Source organism: Lagopus leucura, unplaced genomic scaffold (assembly GCF_019238085.1).
Source record: "Lagopus leucura isolate 7727_CA_CO unplaced genomic scaffold, USGS_WTPT01 Super-Scaffold_100157, whole genome shotgun sequence".
Taxonomy (NCBI): domain Eukaryota; kingdom Metazoa; phylum Chordata; class Aves; order Galliformes; family Phasianidae; genus Lagopus; species Lagopus leucura.
The window spans coordinates 17,093,617-17,115,352 of record NW_024962334.1 but is presented as its reverse complement, the minus strand read 5'-3'; the positions used below and the strand labels follow the sequence as shown (position 1 = coordinate 17,115,352).

The 21,736-nt window shown below is 36.3% G+C and overlaps 1 protein-coding gene across 2 annotated transcripts in view; it reads left to right on the top strand.

The window, feature by feature from the left end:
* The window catches only part of PLCL2 (phospholipase C like 2), a 97,715-nt gene that overhangs the window by 12,114 nt on the left and 63,865 nt on the right, over nucleotides 1-21,736 (top strand). Inside the window, exon 2 of one of the 2 annotated variants that reach the window (XM_042888626.1) lies at nucleotides 10,265-10,379. The exons of the other annotated variant lie outside the window; for it this stretch is intronic. The gene's annotated coding sequence lies outside the window, so the exon portion shown is untranslated. The remainder of the gene's footprint in view (nucleotides 1-10,264; nucleotides 10,380-21,736) is intronic. 2 annotated transcript variants of the gene reach the window in all.

Below are 21,736 nucleotides of genomic sequence, written 5' to 3'. Positions count from 1 at the left end.
TTACTTCCATGCGCGCTATCTTATTAAGATCTTACAGTATCTTGTAGCTACTTACTAGTTACAATATGGTGTTAATGGTACTCAAAATTGGTTTAGTATTCCTGTACAGCAAACGATACTTTTTCTTGACGTTGCAAAATATGTGTAATTGCATAGTTTTTTATCTGCTTATTGCTTCAAAATGCATATAATACAGTTCTTTACACTAGAAAGGCATTCCTCATAACCCTTCCTTATTTTAAACGTCTGATCCGCAGCACTTAATAGTGGTTGATGGGAATATGTCAAGGGTTTCTTTTGCATACTTCTGTTTTCTGCTTTGATCATAGCCCAGGTAGGCCCTTCGGTTTGTGTACTTCTTTGTTCCAGGAATTCTCAAAAACATGATTCAGAGTGAACTCTTAGGTCAGTTGATTTCAAAACCTTGTGTAATTCTCCACTGTGCAATGGAGACCTTCCTCTTTTTAGTTATCTAGAAGACATCGCTAAGAGGCTTCTGGAGGCCCTTGTAGGTTGTTGTCTTATGAGCAGTATTGGCCCGGCACTGATCAGCTCTTTACCCTTCATGACTTTCCCTATCCCCAAACTGTGGCTGTATTTAGAACAAAATCAGTAGTGTAGAATATTTCTGCCCATAAAGTTAACTTCCAGTAAACCCTCATGAAATTATCAGATTATCCTTGACCTTTCTGGGACTTTGTAGCTGACTTTTCTTGCTTTGTTGATCTCCTAGTTGTTCTAGACAGCGCGCACTCTTCTGCTTACCTCCTATGTCCTTAATTTCTTGTGTTGACTGTAACAAAACTCTTTGAGATGAAGTATGTGAAGTGCATGTTTTGCATTCCTGTTATGTTTTCCCACAGCACTGCCTGACTCTGAACATTCTAATATCACAAAGTCTACAAAACTGTGAAATTAAAAAAAAAAAAAAAAGCATTAAAAAAAAAAAAAGCATAGCTTGTGAAAATTAACTGATCTGATTTTATGCCATTCTGCATATGCGCCATATTTTCAAGTTCCTGGCATAGGAATATATGAATACATACAAAATTTAAGTTCAAGTGGAGATTCTCAGATATAATGATCCAGAAGGGGTTTAAGAAAACACCACGAGATGGAAGAACATATGATAATTACACAGACAGCTGTTATGGCGGGCAGATAATGTTAGATAATAGAATATTGATAATGCATTTTAGTTTTTTTTATCAAGTTGCACCTTATTGTTTTGTTTTCTTGATTTATTTTTATGTGATTAGCAGGGTTAGCAAGGTGCCAACATTGTAGTTGAAACTTGCTCTCTTAGCAGCTATTTAATTAATTCTGGAATTGATTGTTTAATGCTTAGTTATATTTACAAAAAAATGTTAAGAGCTCTTTAAATTGATCCTATACTTTACTTAATCTATTTGTTTCAGCAGTTTGGGAGTGATTAATTTCTGATTTGTGTTAAAATAGAGGCCCCACAGGCTTTGTCGGCATTCTTTAGTATAACAGGAATCAGGAGTGCAAAGCTTCTATTTGTCTGACTATGAAAATCTCTCTGGAGAAAAGAAGCTAGGATAAATAGATTTACAGCATTCTCAAAACTTACAACCAGATACAGAGCTGTGAGGAGCTAAAGTATGCGGGTTAAAAAAAGAGTTCTAATAGTTAGAAATCCTTAAAATGCTGTTCTTGACAGACAAGAAAAGAATCAATTAAAAGATCTTAATTTGTTACAGTATAAAGGGGAAAAAATAGTTCTTTATTAGTACAGGCCAACAACTTGGCAGGAACTTAAATATAAGTCCAAGGTTTCTGAAGCCAGCGGCTGGAGAATGTTAGCAGATTTCTGTGCTGGTAATGAGGGGAAAGGCAATGATTTCACAGACAGCTGAGGGCAGTCACACTTGCATTCTTGAAAACAGTTACTAGTGAAATAAAAGAGTTACATGCAATAATCAGTAGCGATATTTTAAATGCTAATGTTGCCTATGTTCTCTTTGCTAAGTGGTAGGGTGTTTTTTGAGAGCTGGTGAAAGATATTAAGGATTTTTGGTGGCTGATGAGGATGTTTTTCAGGCCTCGGATAATGTGATGGAATGAGGCGATATATTTTTGAGTCCTTTACCTACAACTTTGGCAGCTCATAAATGATTTCATCACGATAAAGGAGCATAAGTACTAAGTACAACACATACCAGTACTTTGTGCTTTGTTTGTTCATGTTTTCCTCCTGAAATGCCAGTACGTTTCTTGCTAGAAAGTGTCTTGAGAGATCCTACTGAGAGAGGCAGTTTTTGAGCAGCAGCAAAATCCCTCTGTAATTTGTCAAATCATCTTCTCTTAAGGTAACATGTATGAAATTTATTTGGCATTTCCTATATCTCTGTTTGAAAATAGTTCTTTTTTCTAGTTTTTAAGATTCACTTGTTAATGTAGTCACAATAATATGTTGTTTTCATATAATGCATCTTGTTTTCCTACTTTAAAATGAATTTTGTGACTGTCCCAGGAAGAAAACCCCACTTTTTTTTCCCTTATTACAGTGGGAAAACAAGTAGGAATGCCATTCTTGTACCTGCTACGTTGAAGAAAGGGAGAGAGGCAACTCTTCAGAGAAATTAAAATATGTGGATTTTTGTCTTAAGTTGTAGAACTGCTCAGGAGTCAGAAATGTTCTCATCCATCAACGTGTTTATTAACTGTATGAGAGAATTCTGTTCCCTCTGTCTGTGGTTGTTCTGAATGTTATGTCAGCTGCAGCCTTGCGAGACAGAAATTGTGCTGCTTGAAACTTCCTTATTTCCATCTCTGTTGTTTGTGTCGCTTGCCAAACTTGTTATTTGTTTTAAATCAGCAATGAAAAGCTGTTTCTGCCTGCCTCCAGGAAATCATCAGTTTAATGCAATTTGTTACTGTAAAACATGGTATGAAATGTACTAGAACTCTTGGGAGGCTTGGAATTAAGACTGTTACTGAGTATGTTGTTATCTCATCCCACATCTGACATTGTATTTCAACATGCATAGTAACCGATTGGTGGAAGGTGACACCTCCTTGGATTTTGTAACTGGTTTGTTTACATGTAAGAATTTCAGAAAAGCCACCATTGTTAGGTGTGATATTGAGCTGTAACTTTAACCACTAATACTAAACAAATTCAGAAATTCATCAAGTTATTTTGAAACTTGTAAGAGGCTACGTGCAAATTTTCACATCAATATGTTCTTCAGTTGATGCAAATCTTATTAGGGATGAGAAGCTCTTTGCACTGCATGATGTTCTGAAAGGTCTTGATTTGTAACTTAAGGTCTCAGAAATCATTCTCAGAGACAGAACAGTAATCAAAGATGCGTTTGTTAACAATTACTGAAGGGAATACGGTAGATTTTCAAACAGAAGGAAAGAAGCACTCAATAAAAAGGCTGTCTTTTCAGGTGGCTTCATACAACTCCTTTGCTTTGAATTCCATTCACACGTTATTTTTTTTCCCTTTTCATTTCTGTGTGTGAGGCTGCAGGGAGTCTTTTCTGATCTGCTTGCTATTTCTGTTCTAATAGGTGACCTGTGTTGCTAGCTCAGAACAATAAAAAGGATAATGCAGTTTTATTTTTTTACCATATGCATAGCTCCCTTTCTTTTGTTGTACATCTTGTGATGTCTGTGTATGTTTTGTATCGCTTCATGACTCTGTTTTTGCAATCTTTTATTTTAAAAGGTAGCAGAATAAAATGTGTGTCATTTTCTGGGTCTTAGCTCATAAGGTTCTACTTAGTGCAATGGGCAGGATCAACTGAATAGACTCCTTTGGTAGATAGGTGTTATGGTGTATGATATTTGTTTAATTTTTGAAGCTTCCTGTCCTATAAAGTAAATATTCGTAATGTATAGCTTAAAAGATTTCTTGAGATCTTGGAACCATATTTATCTGATTAATCATATCTGATTTACTTGTAAGCTACCCTTCACCTGTAACACAACTCTTCTGTGTTGCTCAAAGCCTGCTCTGTCCTCATGAACTGTGCTGGCAGTAATTTCGCACTGACTTCAGTGAGTTTCTGAAATATGTCACATCAGTATCCACACAGAGAGTTTGGAATTCTAGTGTCTCCATCTTGTTTGTCTACATTGTTTAAATATCTGTTCTTTTTTACCCTCATTCACTATTTAAGTATAATCACTTTCTGTTGTGTTCTTATTTCAATGTACAGTCTTCCTACAATTTCTTCCACAAAGGATTCGTCATTTTAAACTGTGTGCTATTCAGTTGTTAACAGCTTTTCTCCAACTATTAATGTACAGGGAGTTATAGAAAAGAATGAAATTGCTGACACCATTCCTTTTTGGTTTAGATGAAACCTTCTAGTTTTGACAAATGTGCTTGGAATTATTCTTCCCCAAATTAGCCTACTAGAACTATAGAATGGCTTAGGTTGGAAAGGACCTTAAAATTCATCTCGCCCAACCCCCTGCCGTGGGCAGGGCTGCTCCCTTCCAGCTCAGGCTGCCCAGGACACCATCCAACCTGGCCTTGAGTGCCTCCGGAGATGGAGCATTCACGGCTTCTCTGGGCATCCCTGGGCCAGGGCCTCACTGCCCTCTGAGTGAAAAATGTCCACTTAACTTCTAATCTAAATCTCCCCTCTTATAGTTTAAAACCATTTCCCCTTATTTTGTTCTTTTATTTATTCTCCTTCCCTTCCATTCACCTCTTTTACCTGTATAAAAGAAGCTCTTATTTCTGAAAATGATTGGAATGATTTGATGACTTCTTTGTGTGGGAGAGAGAAAGATTTTCTTCACTCTTGATGCCTTTTTTCTCTTTTCAAGGAGTTCAAGCTGGCCTTTTATGAACAGAAATTGCTTGCTGGCTGAATTCATTAATAAAGTTCTTGCATTGAACGTAGGTACCTGTGGCTATCTCGTGGTGGGTATTTAAATTATTCCTTCGTGCTCTGCAGGACGGGGATTGTGGTTTGTAAGAGATGAAAATGAACAAATAACCGTTCAGTGATTGTATGTGGTGTTCAGAATTGATACAATCCAGTTGATCTGAATGGTCCTTAGCAGATCATTCTGAATAGTTTGAATTGGAAAATATTCTGCAAAGTGAAGTTCTGAGTATTCAGCTCTGAAATTCACCGAGAGAGAGTTTATGCCACAATTCCTGGTCAGGATTCAAGCTGTGTTACTGCCATGTTTTTCTACTGATTGTAAGAAAATAAGATAAAAACTAATTCTATTATTTTCTTGAGGTTTTTTTTCTTTTGATTGTAGAACAAAGTTAGAACATTAGAATTATGTATAAAAACAAAAAACTTAAGGAAGGCGACCTTGTAAAGTCTGGTTACTTAAACTGGTGAAATCTCTGCCTGGGGGATTCACAGACTGTGATTTTGTTTACAAGTGAGAATTAATTTGTTACTTTTGATAGGAGCCGGAGGCTTTGAACTCTGGGTCTCTGTCAGTACCTTGGGGAAAAATGTCTCAAGGCAAATATGGAGAGTGATCTTTCCTTGGGATATTGTTGGGCACTTATTTTCTGACTGCAGTAATATAAGCAAAGTCTAGAAAAAACAATCTGGACTGTGACTGATTAGACAAAACAAATGGAAGCTTCAAGCTTACTGAGGAAAAAGATTGGAACTGCTTTGGCAACACATCTGTTGAACAGCGTGGTAAAAAGACACTTAATTTAGGAATCTGAAATTCTTTCTGCTGCTTGCAGAAGCATATGCAGGGTTAGTATCAAAGTGATGAGAACATAACACCAATTCAGCTTCTTCTGGGAAGTTTCCTTAGTCAGATATTTGCCCCATATCATTGCTTGCTCTGGAGCACTTGATTGTTTTTTTTTCTCTATATTTTTATTTGTCTTTACACACATAAAGGACAGTGGTATTAGTCCCAAGAAAGGGCTAGTGATGTTTTCTATTAGCTGAAAATAGGGCTGGAAAGGACCTTGTTGGTGCCATGTATGGTGGGTTGACCCTGGCTTGCTTCCAGCTGCTTGCTTTGACAGCTGCTTGCTTCCCTGTTTCTCCCACTCTCTGCAGGTCAAGGGGAGGGAATAGGAACAGGAAAAGCAAGAAAACTCATGGGTTGTGAGAAAGACTGTTTAGTAAGTGAAGGCTGTGGGGTGACCTAATTGCAGCCTTTCAGTACCTAAAGGGAGCCTATAAACAGGAGGGAATCAACTCTTTGAAAGGGTTGATAACAGCTGGACAAGGGGAGTTGGTTTTAAGTTGAGAGAGGGAAGATTTAGGTTGGATGTCAGAGGGAAGCTCTTTACAGAGAGAGTGGTGAGGTGCTGGAACAGGCTGCCCAGAGAGGTTGTGGATGCCTGTTCCTGGAGGTGTTCAAGACCAAGTTGGATGGGGCCCTGGGCAGCCTGGTCTAGTATTAAATGTGAAGGTTGGTGGCCCTGCATGTGGCAGGGTGCTTGGAGATTCATGATCCTTGAGGTCCCTTTCAACCCTGGCCATTCTGTGATTATGTGGATAGACTGAGAGAAAAAAACAAAGGCTATGCGAGACAAATCCCACAAGCATGCCAGTGTCCAGCCAGTCTTTGAGAACAGCTGCCTTGGAAGGTGAACATCCAAGAGAATAAAACTTCAGATATTACTGTTGAGTATGATGCTATATGGTATGAATAACCCACTGCATTTGAGACTCAGGCTGTATCCCATGCAGCTTCTTGGCTACCCCTGGCCTTCTTGCTGAGGTGGGCACAGAGCCTTGACACTGTGCAAGCACTGTTGAGCAGCAGCCACAACACTGCTGTGTTGTCAGTGCTGCTGTAAGCCACCAAACAACAGCATCATACAGGCTGCTTTGGGAAGGTTAACTGTCATAGCCAGGCCAGGTCAGTCCTGTCTCCTGTAGTCAGATCATCAGAGTAATAAACTTCTCCCACAGAATACATGCTTTTCCTTGCACGTGTATGACTTAGGGTTTCTCTGCACGTGTATTTTGATGTTAATAACAAAACTTAAGGCTACGATGTATTTTCCCATCTACCAAAAAAAAACAGTGCACCAGACCATGGTCATTTGGGTAAGAACGTGAATTTGTTCTTCTCAGTGACAGAGCGTGAAAATCTTCTTGACTATGCTGAAGTAAAGAGTTTAATTTTAATAGAGAGGGCCTTTGATCATTTCTCACTTTCATCTCATATTCCTCCCATCACACCGAACTTCCTTATGATTTCAGCAAGTATATGTCAGTTTTTAGGAATTATCTAGGATGTGTGGGTCAGAAAGTCTGATAAGGTACTAGCATTTTAGTAACATTTGAAAGCAGTTAATTGCTCCTAAGCTGGTAAAAACTCATCTTGAATTCAAAGAGAATGTGCTGTGGCTTGCAAACTACAGTACTCATGATTTGGGAAAAAACTGTCACACAAAAACTGCTAAGAGATGATCATAGTTGTTGTTTCATTGGCCCAACTACTTTGATTTCCTCTGTTATACAGGTAATTAGCTTATGAGGAGTCAGTTTGAGAAACTAGATGAAATATCATTTGTTATTCTTTTTCAGTAGGTAGATGTTTAGAACAGGTTCTTAAATCAACGGTAGTTGAAAACTCTTGTGTAGTTTTTTTCTGTAAAATCCAGCTTTAGACGGTTGATTCAGTACAATTTATAAACTGTAAATTTATTAAATTTATTATTATTTATTGTCTTTATATAAAGAAAATCAGTGATATTTGGTTCTCACAGTTGTTCCTCGATGTATGTGGGGTTTTAAAAATCTTAAGTATTAAATGCTGGCAGGAAATGTGAAGCTTGACATTAAGCGTTTGCCTGTAACTGACTGCTTTGGCACAAATAGGTGCAATTTTGTACATGAATGGTTTTGAATTAAGTGAAAGATCACCAAGTGCTAAATTAGCACTAATTAAATTGGCGTGTATCTATTACTATTTTCTGTAGCCATCAGCAGATTGCCAGCTAACATGCACATCGGTGTGTGAATGTACGTTTTTCATTCTCCAGTGTTTCTTTAAGTATTTTACAAAACAACACAGTGTTAATTTTACTTATTTTTGCAGAGCTCCTTGTGTGAGTGTCTCAGGTTCTTGTGGGCACAAACAGGAATTGGAAAGAAAGCCCTTTTGCTATAGAAGCGCTTGCACATTGGTTTGCTACAGAGTGTAGCAGCCTTGCATGCAGGGGCTGAACAGGCTAACAGGTCAACAGAAAGGCTGAGCAACAGGCAGCAGCAGACTGGACCCTTATGGATGGAAAAATAAATTCCTGAGCTTGGCATTGAGTTTGCCACTGCCAGAAATATCCATGTGTTGTCTGTACTGAAACACGTTAAGGAGAAAAGATTAAAAAGAAGCACAGCGTTAACACTATGAACAAGAAGAGGCAGTGCCAAGATTTGGATTTATCCTCTGGCTGCTTTTCTCTCTAGCTGTAGTATTGTAGAAGATGAAATGTCAGCTGTAGACCATGTTTCATTCAAACAGTATAGAAGCTGCAGAGAAAGGATTGCTGTGCAAACATCCGCTGCCAAACACGTTTTGGTCAGCTGTTATTGAAACGCCAAATAGTTGGGTTTTCTGTTAGTGTGTTGTTAAGGAAAACTTAGCCCTATTAAAACAAGAGGAAAACAAGCCCATTCAAACAAGAATGACAAACTACTCTTGTTTTAAGATTTAAGGATAGAAGAGTACCTGAACTGCTAATGATGGAACAAGTATGTTTTACTATTAAAAAATATATAAATTGAAATAAGCACATTTATTTGGTTTTGCTGTTGGTTTTCCTTGATATTATTATTAAACTCCTTTTCGCTGTAGCTTAACATACAAAACGTGCCAAAGTTAAATAGAATGTAAGAAGAACATACCAGTTCTTAATTGGTACTAATCTAGAAGCTGGGGACTCGTGGTGGTGGGGAATAAAGGCATTTTAAAGAGCTTATGTTCTTTCTACCAGATTCTAGTACTTGCAACTGTTACTGTGTTCTCAGTCTTGCAAGTGGAAAGTAGGGTTTTTTTTATTCAATGTTTTAAAATTTAAGAAAAAGATAGTGTTTAATAGAAGAAGGATCAAATGGAGTGTGAAATGATGCAGAAAGTTAAAGACCCAATTGGATTTTTTTGTTTAAAATGAAAAGGCCAACCTGTGTCAACATAGCACTTTGCACTCACTAAAGTAGAAGTAAGCAGTTGTTACATAGCTCATAAAAAATACAATACTGCAAGGGTTGTATCAGTAAAAGTAAAAAATTAACTTCCTGTGTTTTATTAGAGGATTTTTACCTGTGCTATTCTCAAACTAAGACTTGACATAAAAGGCAGTGCTTGCTGGTTCAAGCAAATGAGTTAAATGTCACTCTGTTTTTCATTGCCTAGGCAGATGTGACGCTGAGTAGCTGCCTCCTGCGATTCCTCTTGTACCTGCTTGTAGATGGAAACTTGTCTAGATCTTGTGGTCAACCAAACAGCACTGCCTTTTTGATTTCAAGTCAGGAACAGAAAGTTGCAAATGAATTTCAGTATATTGATTTCACAGAAAATTACATGAGCAAAGCCTTCTCTTTAAATGGCAGGAATGTGTCATCTGAGGACAGTTGAAACAAAAAATGTGACTTGTCCATTTCATCTGAATCTTTATCAGAGAGCTTGCAGTATTCTGGAGGACCAATTTCTTAATAAAATGCAGGAAAATAATAGGAAAATAATCCAAGCTTATATATATATATATATATATATATATATATATATATACACACAAATATACAAATATGCCTTCAGAATCGTTTTATAGAAAGATTTGTACTCTTGTAGGCAGTAATATGTCCCATTAGTAGCGTAACTTCCCTAATGTTGTTTGCTCTTGTCGCAATAGGAATGTTCCCTTTAGAGAGAGAGAAAAAAAAAAAAAAAAAAAAAGGTAAACTACAGATGTCTTTATCTTCTTTAGTTCCAGAATTACTCAGTTAAGATACACATGTACAGAACCACTGATTATTAGCGAGTATTTACTTCAAGGAATAGAAGTTCCAGCGTTCCTCTTTCCCATTTCTCAATGTGTTTGAGCAGCACTGTGCTAATGTCAGTACATTTACCTCACAAGGGACTTCAGTGCTGGGAAAGTGCTATTATCTCTGTTCTGTGAACACAGTTTCTAGAAACTGAGTTTCAGCCTGCTATTGGGTTGTTTTCCAGTAAAAAGTGGCCCAAGGGTTTTTTTGGGTACTGTGTGGAACACTGCTAACAAGTCATCACCCTCTCCCTTTCTTCCCCTCCTTTCCTTCTGAAGACATCTTCAGGCTGCCTCTGCCTTTTCCTCCAATTCCATCATCTTCCGGATGAAGCAGAACTGTTTTTCCATCTTCACCAGCCTGCACAAAATCTGAGATACTTAATTTCTACCTCTGAGTCTCCTGTCATTTTGCTTTTCATCAAATCATGACTAATTTCTTAATTTCTACTCTGAGAATCTTATTTGATTTCTTAGTAGAAGTAAACATAGAAAATGAAAATGATGTTTGTCATCTTTCTCACCAGTGCCATTTGTTTTGCTTTGGTTGTCCTCATTGTGCCCCTTGCTGCAGTGATGAAATACCTTCTTGCTGCTCACACTTCTCCATGGATCGATTGTTTTGCTTTCAATTTATTTATGACTTCCCCAGCTTTTACCACTCCCAGTGGTAAAGTCCCTCAAGGACTCTTGCTTCTAGTTATGAATGCTATCCTTATTCTCTCTGTGATGTTCATTTTCTTTGCCCTGTCAGCAATGAGAAGGAGTGTAACTGTGCAAGAGTTGATACCAAAGGATCTGGTAGCTCATTATTCAATAAAATTCCTGACTTTGAAAGACATGTTTATGTCTGTTTCTTGTTTATCAGTTTATAGAATACAAAAGAAGCCCTATGGACTCTTATGTTATTTTTGGAAACTCTGTGATGGGCAGTTTCTAATTACTGTGTTCACATGCTTACCTTAACTGTGAGTCTATAGGCACTGTCACAACATACAGTGGTGCAGTTTTGCATCCACTTCTATTCAAAACCTGGAGGATAGAATACAGGCTGTATCTCTTCCTCCGGCTGGCCTTTATGAATTAGCAAAATGTGTGCAAATAGTTTTAATCTTTCACCCAAGAGCAGAATAAATTTGCAGAGATAATTCTGTGGTCAGTATGCTTGCAGTAACTGTTAGCATTTACTTAGGCTGTATAGCATGGCAGCTAGAAATAGGAGTATGTTACTAACAGAGATTAGTTAATTACAATGCAGCAGCTTGCACTGATTGTAAATAATGATGGCCACAGAATGCAGCTCTAACATTAGCAGCTTGGTTTTGTAATGTGTTTATGTAAGTATACTGTCAAGGTTTTTTAATGTAGTGAAGCTTCAAAAATATTTGTATTTGCCCTATTGGCATCTCAGTATTCTTGTTTGTTTTTTTTGTTTGTTTTTTTTTTTTTTCTCCTTGTTTTTTCTTGTTTTCCTTTCAGTGTATGTATACTTAAAATTGCAAGTATGACTTGAAGTCACTCTTATTATGTTAATCTATATAATAGATAAGGCATTGTTTTGAAAGTTATCCTTGCAGCTCATATCCAATATCTTGCCTGCTTTGCTATGAACCTTGGAAGTAGAGAATTCTAGTGTTATCTATTAGTAGCTCTTAGTACTGTAGACATGAATTTGACACGGTAGTAAACAAGATAATGATAGAAAGATGGGTAGGGAATTAGTTCTCAACTTCCCAAGTATACATGAATGAATTTAAATCAGGGTAGCCCATTGTAATTAAGGTCTGTAGTAGAAATCTTCTCATTTAATACAGATACTTAAGTATCTTCATTAAAAATTAGAACTTGAAGTTCAGTTTTGATCAGGTGTTAGCTTTTTAAAGATGTATCAGGATAAGTCTAACCATTTGCAACGTGTTGCGATGGATCACATTTTGTTGCATGCTTTTGGATGGTATTGTCTGAGTGAATTGTTTTGCTAATATAAATATATTTCCAAAGATTAATCTGTATATATGTATGTGTGTATATATATATATATATACATATATATCCAAAGATTAATCTGTGTATATACACACACACACACACACACATATATATATATATATATTTTAATGTTTCAAGAGAGAAAGTTCCTATTAAGTGTGGAATGTTGATACTGATGTTCTTCTTCAGAAACTTTTATGACCTTAGAGAGGGTGAAAATAAGGTCCCTTTTTGGCCCTGCAGCTGAGGAAATCTCAGAACTTGGAACGTGTTGCCAGAAGAAGCAATGAAGGCTGTTCACTTTGCCACATTCATTTTCTAGATTTTCAGAATGATGCCTTCATTTGAAAAATTTAAAGGGAAGAAATAAATCTTACTTACTGATAGTTAGATAGGAAAGTTGAGAGCATATCATAGTGTGGTGATGTAAGTTTTGGCTTCAGGTTTTATTTTTCAGAAGCATTTGAAGGGCACAAACACATAAGAGACACATACTTTTATGTGCAATGGAATAGACAGAAATTAACAGAAGACAATATAGACAGTGTAAGGAATTTGTTACTAGCTGATAAGAATCCAGTATTTTGAGTCAGATTTTTTTTCCCCTGACAAAGATTAAACTAGGGAGTAATAATGCTTGATTATTTGTTAAGGGTTAACAAATAATTTTTAACAAAATTATTTTTAACAAAATTAATTAATTAATTAATTATTTTTAACAAAATTAACAAAAAAAATGGGTTTGTTAAACTCATGCTGAATTGGTGTTGAAGTTGTTTGGAAACAAATCGAAACATATAATTGGTTTTATGTATCTCATTATCTATCAACAGTGATCAAACCTCAAATGTATCATTTTCTGCCTTGAATAAATAGCACTAATTCTTAGATGTGTAGTGTTAATTTATTCTTTGAATTGTCATCAATTTTCAGTGTTTTTATTCTTAGTGGGCCACAATTCTTTAAAACTCACAAATGACTCAATGTAGCAGTAAGACAAAACTTGCCTTCAAAACTGCCTTTGTACCATTATTAGAAATAATAGTATAAAATCCAAATAGTGTAAACATTCAAATTAGTCCTATGTTTTCCAAAACTGCATTTGCTTCTTGATTTAAGACAACAAAAACCCTAGAAAAAAAAAAAAAAGATGTGAGTAATTTCAGCATGGTAGCTTTCTGAGCTTTCTGTAATCCAGAGAAAATTCTGATATTCATAATCAATTCCACAGTCCAAGGGAAAAAGGATATGCTTTATTTATAGGATGATGTACCATGAGGATATTCTGGGGCTGATGAGAGATTTCTGATTACCATCTGCTGCAACTACTCAAGTTTCAGAGTGGATTAACTATGTATACCGAGACCGTAAGATCCTAAATCCATCTGTAGACTGTTTATCAGTAGTGGTAGTCTATGTAAAATGTCCTTGGGTGAAGTGTCCAGGTTCTTGCCTGCACAGGAAGCATCTTGGTACCTGGAAGCGATAGTGTTAAATGGTTTCAGTCAAACCACAGACTATTGTTGGAACTCATTAAATGCATCTTTTCCATTTTGGTGAAAATGAAATTGGAAATTGAATCTACTGGGTCTAAAGGTGAGACAGTGGTCAAAGGTGCTTTACAGAAGTTTGTCAGGTCAGCAGCCATGGTTTTACAGGCTTAAAAATAAAGGAAGATGAGGGTAGAACACACTTTACTTAAAAATCTACATCTAAGACATGATTCAGTGCAGATTTTAAGATTTTTCAAAGCTCTATTCTAAGTATACAACAACTGGAGAATTCTCCGGTTAAATCCCATTCTTTAAGAGGTAGCTGTATAGGAATTTACAGATATGCCATTTGTCAATGTCTTATGAAAAACAGCTTAATTTTGCCCACTCTTTCTAGTTAGAAGTACTATTTTCAGTCTCCTCCTCACGCCAACACTTATGAAAGCTGCTGGAATAAAATGACTTTAACAGGTGGTAACGGGTAAAGACAGGCAAATAGGTGGACATTTAAGCATAGCTATGTTAGTCTGATATAATTTCCCTGCTTGACTACTTCCATGGGATCTATAGATGTCAATTTGTTTTCTCTCTTAGGGAGACCTTTTCCTGTTGGAATAGAACAGTAATGTAAGTCTGATCCTTGTGTTGTTCTATAGTCATTTCCTAAACCATGATCCCCAACTGTAGCCTAATCGAAGTAGTTTTTTGCATTGGTGTTTTCCTTCTTTCAGTTACTGAATCCTTACTAAACTCCTTGTGCCTGTTTTTTCTATTAGTTGAACCCCGTAGCCTGAAAAGGGACCAGGAAGGTTTTTTAATCTATTCTTAAAACAGCTGCAAAAGGAAAGAGAATAAACTGTACTTAAACTCTTTTTGGCCCAGTGCTTTTCCAAGCTAATTTTAGTGAACACATGTTTAGTAAAGGCTGTAAACTTAAAATACATGTTCTGAGAGCTGTCTTTTTCTTTGCAATTTTTATTGCAGTGGTTGATTAATTAATGTTTGTGGTACGATCAATGGCCCTATGAATGGTAGTTAGAAGGCTCTTGTAAGCTGAGGACTTGGCAAATACTTTTAAATGAAAAACACTAGCTAGCTTTTGCAAAATGAGTGGAAATTTTCCTGGCAAGCTATGGTAGCATTAACAGAAAAAGAAACACGTCCTTGCTGTTGACTAAAGAACTTGCTTTCTAACTTCGTGTTATCACTGAATTAATAAATAAAAGATTGTCTTATCCTCTGTTGCTGAGGAGCAATTGGTTTACAATATTGGAAAGCATAAAGTGCTGGAATTTCATGTCAGTCAGCACTGCAGTCGGGAAATGATCAATAATTTGAGGTTTTTACTTCGTGATTATTAGGATGTATACTGCCCTACCATGGAAATGTTGTGGTGTCTGCAAGGACAAAAACACCTGGAATAAAACTCATCCAATATTAAGGTAAATTTCCTAGGGAGTTTCATGAGGAAGACAATGGAGACTGTGAACCACAGGGTCAGTTAAATACATTCCAGAAGTTGCTGGAACTAGATGGCTTTAGTGTAATTTCAGGGCTGCTGAGACAATTTTTGCTTAGGTGCCTGGCACTGAAAATCCAGAATACTGTATTTTATGTTAGAGTGGCTAAAGGAAGTTCTAAAACAAAGATATGTAAGCTATTAAAGGATGTAGAATGAGTGTTATATTCCTGGGGTTCTGTAAATCAGAACATAATTAGTTTCTTACAAGACTCATTAAGTGTGAAAAGCCATGGCCAAGTGGAGTCAGAAGAGTTTGGTGTAATAAAGTATTGAAGTTGCTAGTATCTGTAAACATCTTTGTAATATTACGTGGATAAGACAATTTGCTTTTATTTTCCAAGAAAAATAGCAAGTGTGATATTGTGGTATGTCCTTGTCTTTAAAGATTTGGTGTTTTTCTTTCATTATTTCTTTGGACTTTTTCCTGTAGATTTTATGAGATTTTGTTCTTGGTGTGAGGCCTTGAAATGGGAAATTTCATGCAACTCATAATTTGCCAGGCTGAGAAGACAGTAGATTTTTGGACTGCAGGTAAAACGTACTTCAGTATAAAATAGAAGACATAGTGACTTGTAACTGAAGCGCCTTCAGATCAGCTATTTTGTGTTCAGAAGCAAAAGTATATGGAGAGGTATGCATATGTTTAGATATGTGTACATTATGTAAATGTACACAAGAATATATGTTAACACTGTCACCTTAAGGTTTCAATACAGTGTTACTATTCTGAAATAAAACTTGGCAGGGGATAGGGTTACCATAGTCGCATTCTGGGTGGGATACACTCACAGAGTTTAGAAAAATTGCAATAAAAATCAGTTAAACGAATTGGATTGAAAAGTGTATCATGCTGTTCTCAGTAGGTCTCTGATATGTGGTGTTAACATTACATTATTTGCTTGTCTTTGAGGGAGCACAGCAACCTGTAATACAGCCAGCAAATCCACCTAGTTCTCATCTCGTGTTTATTTCAGTGCTCTAAATACCACCCATGCTTTCTCCCAAAATGCTTTATTCAGTCTGCAGTATGACTGAAAGCCAATACTTTGAGGTGCAAACACTCAAACTTGCCTTCCTTCATTAGTGAAATACTTGAACTACTCTGCCAGCAAAAGAGGTTATGCCTTCAAACTGCCCATAATCTACAGACCTGGGTAATTACCTTAGCTAAATCTAAGTTCTGAAAAATTGGCTTGAACTATGTTTTGATTAAGTTTTGAAAGCCTGTTACCCAGAAATCAGGGCACTTCTACATCTGACAAATTTTATGCAAAATTGCTGTTAATTTTAGACACAATCATATATTTTTATCATAGATGTGATCGAGAACAAAGCGCATGCCAGTAAGGACACTGTTTCTTCTTGAAGTCGAAACTATGGAGGATGACTGTTCTCCCTTCCCCTTTACTGTTACATGTTTGTGTGATTGCATTTATGAACACATACACACCCAGACACCCCTACATTTGCCTTCTCTCCGAAGCGGAATCATTACTGTTCCATTATACTTTTCTATTGCATACAACATGATATATTATGAACGAGAGTCATAGCTTGATCCTGTTGTAGAAGCAGGTCCTTTTTCTATTTCTGCTGAAGTGTTTTGGACTCAAGCAAGATGTGAATAAGAGATTATTTTAATATTAAAAATAAAAAGAAGGCCAGAATAGTACAAAAACAAGAAAAAACCCACAAACAAAACACTTAAAAAAAACCAAACCAAACCAAACCAAAACAAAAAACCCCAACATATTACTACTTTCGAATGAGAGGGAAACTTTCAGGGATGAGTTTTCACTTGTTTTAATGTAATATTTAATATATATTTTTTAATACCAAATATTGGAAACCATAACAATCAGTTTTTCCTCTACTACCAGTATGCCAAAGATGTATAGAGTCAGCTGTTTCACAACTGGTTCCAGAGCTGTGCTTTTTTCTATCTATGCTGAACTAAACTCTGATAATCATGCCAAAATTTTTGCTGATGGTCTCAGTGGGTTTTGGTGAAAGATTTTATAAACAAAAGGACTCAAGTATATTTTTCTAGTGAACTGATGGCATCTGCTACAAATGATTTTCTCAATACCACAGGCTTGCTTGGCTAGTTCCTTCCAAAAACATGACATAAAGAGAATATACTGTTCTATATAATCTTAGCAAAAGGCTTTTAAAGTTAGCTAAATATAAAGCTGTGATTCTACTAGAGAACAGTGCAAATTAGTTTGAAACATGAGTGCCTCTAGTGAAGTAAACAAATTAGGAAGTTCTGTGTGGCAGCATGGCTTCCTGTATAAGCACTGCAGTATGTTTGATAAATGGGAAAACACACTTTTGTACTGTATTTTCTTCAAGTATGTAGTCTTTTCTGTCATATAGAAGCAATTATTTGGTTTTCACAAAGCTAGGACGAGGCTGTTCTTTCATATGTTCTTCCTGTCTGGAATGCTCAGAGAATGGAAAATTCATTTGATTTGTTATTATTTTTTTTAGCATTTTAGGATATTAAAGTAAATCCTTAAGATGATTTTTTTTTTTTTTTTTAATTTAAATGGTAGCTGGAATGTATTTCTTGTATAATGTGTTTTGCCTTTAATGGTTGTGAGAAAGATCACACCTCCTTAGTTACCTGAAAAAAAATCAGCTGAAAGACAAGGAGATATATAATAAACTAGTTACACTGATATGGAAACTTACTCCAAAGATTCTCACATGTATTCATTAAAATTAATTATGTTTATATGATAAGGGTTTATAAAAGTTAATTATATTTATATGGTAACATCACTTTTCTAGCCAAGTCTCTTGAAGATGTGATTTGCTGCACCTATCTGCCACTAGCTGGTTTTGCCTGACAAGATTGCAGAATAGAGGTCTCAGACACAGTTTAGTTTCTGTAAATTTCATGAACATTTGCAGCTGGGTGAAGAAACACAGCCCTGTTTATCCTTCATTACAGTAGGTCATGGAAAACAGAATCACTGTCTGTTTTTGTTGTTTGTGACGTGCTGAGCAAGCAACATGTCTGCCTCCATAGAACATGAAAGGAAGAGATGTAGAACAGGGTACTTTGACAGTATCGGTGTCTAGATGAAACCGACAAGAGCATATAATATTTTAATTAAGAGAGCAGTTTTAAGATATGAAAAGAAGTCTTAAGTAGTTTCAGTAGAATTCTACTATTTTGGTAGAATACAGTTATGCAGTGGTGGATTGTTCTACTGAACAAGTCTCTCCATGTCTTAATTCTCCAGAATTCAAGTACCTTTCTTGCCCTGTGGAAAATTCACATGCATTAGTGTAGCCAACTGAATGTTTGATAGTTTAGCAAAGCTTTGGTAAATATAACTCCTAATAAAGAATAATTGTCACTCTTCATTGTGTTAATTACCTTTCTTCCCCTCTTTTTCCCCTCGTTCCCTCTTGCAGTGGTGAGCCCTCAGCAGGAAGTATCTTAGTGTTGTTAGCACTTTGCATTTATTTATGCAGTTTAAGGGAAGAGCAAACAATATTACCCCTGTCTTTATTTAGTTGGAATAGTAAGTCATGGAATGCTTATTCTCTCATAGTTACCTTAGCTCCTGAAATATTTTTTATTTGTTCTGTGGACATCCATAACCATCTATAAGTAGAAATTGTAGAAAGCAATCTAAGTTATTTAATTTAAAAAAAATTTGGACTTCTGCATCCTTATTTAGTTCTTGACACACAGTGCATGTTTAAAGTTAGTAGCAGTAAAGTTGGTTTCAAAACATACTTCAGTGCACTTTGCCTAGAAAATTAGGAATTTTGACCAGACTTCCTTATTCTACTCTAATTTTAATAAAATAAGAAAATCAGAACTGGATATGCTAGCAACATAATTATCAAATGGTGAATAATATTATTGAATAAGAATATAATAAAAAAGGTGTAATTATGTGTAATAATGTAAGGATCATGCATTCTTGTGGGAAATGTCATTCTTCAAAGGGAACCAAATGAATTAGGCAAGTTCCATAAACTAGTTTGTGGTTACAGAAGTCATTTATCTAAATACTGTCTTCAGAAAGCAGCAACGACAAGAAAAGATTACCAGGTGAATGTTATGACCGTAACAAGCTACGAGGCTTCTGTAAATACTAACCTGCTGTGGCAACATACAAAGAAACCAAGGCAAAACATATTAAAAAAATACTACTAACATCTGTTGCTATGTGTTAGGGAGCTGATGGGGAAGTAAAGAATATGATTGAACCCCTTGTCTTTTATACTGCTGAATTTTATCTCTATATTCTCCATGCTATTTATCATTCTTTATCTGCTGACAGCAAATGAGCCTGTCCATTTTCCTCAGACTTTGGACTACATACAACATTTATAGTAAGTTAAAACAAATTAATGCCATACACTGAGTTAGAGATGCTGTGTAAATTTGGAACATTTTACTGACACTTAGAGTCTTTGGATGTTGGAAACATCCAACAAATTAACAACTGTTTACCTTTTGGTTTCAGCTGTTCGGTTTGTTTCTGGAACCAGCTAAAGACAGATGTGTGTGCAGTCTTGCTATTTGCATTAGTTTCCATCCACTTACTCATTTTTATGACTTCTCCAAACTGCAGGATTCACAGAGTGTGAAGTCTGTCTGTTCTTTTTAAGGAGCCTTATATTGCTAGTGTGTATGCTGTTCAGTTGTATATGTGACAAAAAGGGTGAGTATGGCAGGCGTTCTGTTTCATAAAGTTCTGTGTATACATGAAGTGTGTTTTTGAATGCAGAATTTACTTTAATCTCAAGTGGAATTATAGTCCTATTAGTATATAGTATAGATCTCCGTGAAAGTTGACTGTGTAAACATTTCTTTTTAGCTGCCAAAGTTTTATAAACCAGTGAGTAATGTTCCTGCATGCATCCATAAAATATGCTTGTTTTTTCTGTATATCATTTTTGCAATCTGGTTTATGAGAGAAAAACTAGTATGATAGTTCTATAGGTGTAGTACATCTGCAACTGTACAGCTAAATGCAGTGGGAATTTTTGGTTATGCTTTCATGTATCTTGAAATAAAACATTGGTGTTATGATATTGTCTCAGGGACTATTAATTAGTTAGGAACTAAATTACCTTTCAGGGTTGCAATCCTGCAAGATTTCTTTGCGGTTGAAGATACTCAGAAATACCTTTGTGTAGGAAGTGGTGATGATGTCAGATTACTCATTTTGGGTTGCCTGACCTCCAGCACCTTCTCAAAGGAGTGACTGATTTGCCAGGAGTCAAAAAAATAGATCTTTTAAAGAGGTTTGATGCAAGTAACTGAAAGCTGGACTCCAACAATCAATATCTGTTCCAGAAAGTTTAGGGGAAATGCAGTAACCATATTTCATCAACTTTTTGAACTTGCCTTGTGGGTGTTTTTTTTTTTTTTTTTTTTTTTTTGGTAAATTTTAACAGGTGTGTACTGGTAAGTTTTGCTTGCTATCACATAACAATAAATAGCTCACTAAGCATCAGGAGGTTATTTACTTGTATGTGGGATGATAATCACTAGTGTGAAGGGAAGCGTTGCCAATTGATTCATCCAGCTTACAGAATTCTAACCAGTTTATTGCACTGAAAATCGTGTTATGGGTTAAAGGAACACCTTACATGCAAAGCCACCAATTTTTTGACAGTGAAAATAAAATCAGCAGTTTTATGACAGAATTATTAGTCTGTTTAGGACAGTAACACAGTTCAAATTATGTATTGTTGAAGTCTTGACACACGGTTTCTAGCATCTACCCTGTTCTCTGATGTTCTGGTCATAGGCTCTTTATTCTACACAAGCTGTCTAGTTGTTACTGCTCTCTGTTTTCTGTAAGAATAAATGGCGTTTCGTTCCGCAGCTGACCAAGATCCAAAACAGTAGGGAGTGATCACCGGATCATTAACTGTTGCAGCTAGAGAGGCCTGTCCAAGCAGGCTAAGGCAAGTCCAGGCAAAACTTAAGGAGCCTTAAGGCCTTTGGTATTATTTTAACAGGAAACCTGTGACACTTAGGTTAACCTCTTACTCAACTGGGTCCCCCTGGGAAAATGAATACAGATTGACTGTATCAACGCAAATAACTGCGTTCTGAAATCTTATGGTTTAATTCATGTATTCTAATACAAAGTTGATGAAAGATTGCCATAATAAAATTGAATTTTCTGACTTTCTTCTGCCCTTCCATCACTTGTCAGCTCCTGCCAAGGCCAGTGGGATGCATGGCTTTGTTAAGATGTATTTTACAGTAGCAGTCTTGGTAGAAAAAGAGGATGAATAGTACATAGCTGGTTTTAAGCACTTCGGGCAATACATGAATTTCCAACACTGAAAGAAACACCTGTTTACCACAGTAGGAATTCTGACATAGGCTAAGGTCATTTCTATAACCTTTCCTGCTCTCTTAAAATTACCAGTATCTTCTGTGGGGAGACAGCAGGCCATACTCAGATAAGATAAACCTCTCTGTGGTTTCTTGCCCAAGGGAGATAACAAATCTCAGTCTCCGTAGCTGCAGTGAGCTTTGTTTTTGAAGAAGCAGATATTGGAGCAGGGCTTGATACATAGATGTGATACCTTCTCTTTTTTTTTTTTTTTTTTTTTAATGGATCCACAGGAGTTCCTGGCAATGCTGTAATGTCTGACAAGGAGTTCTGAACAATAGGCATTAATGACAGGTGGCTCAGATGCTTACATCGCAGTGCTGTATGTCCTTCTCATTTAGGTGAAGACAGAATAAAG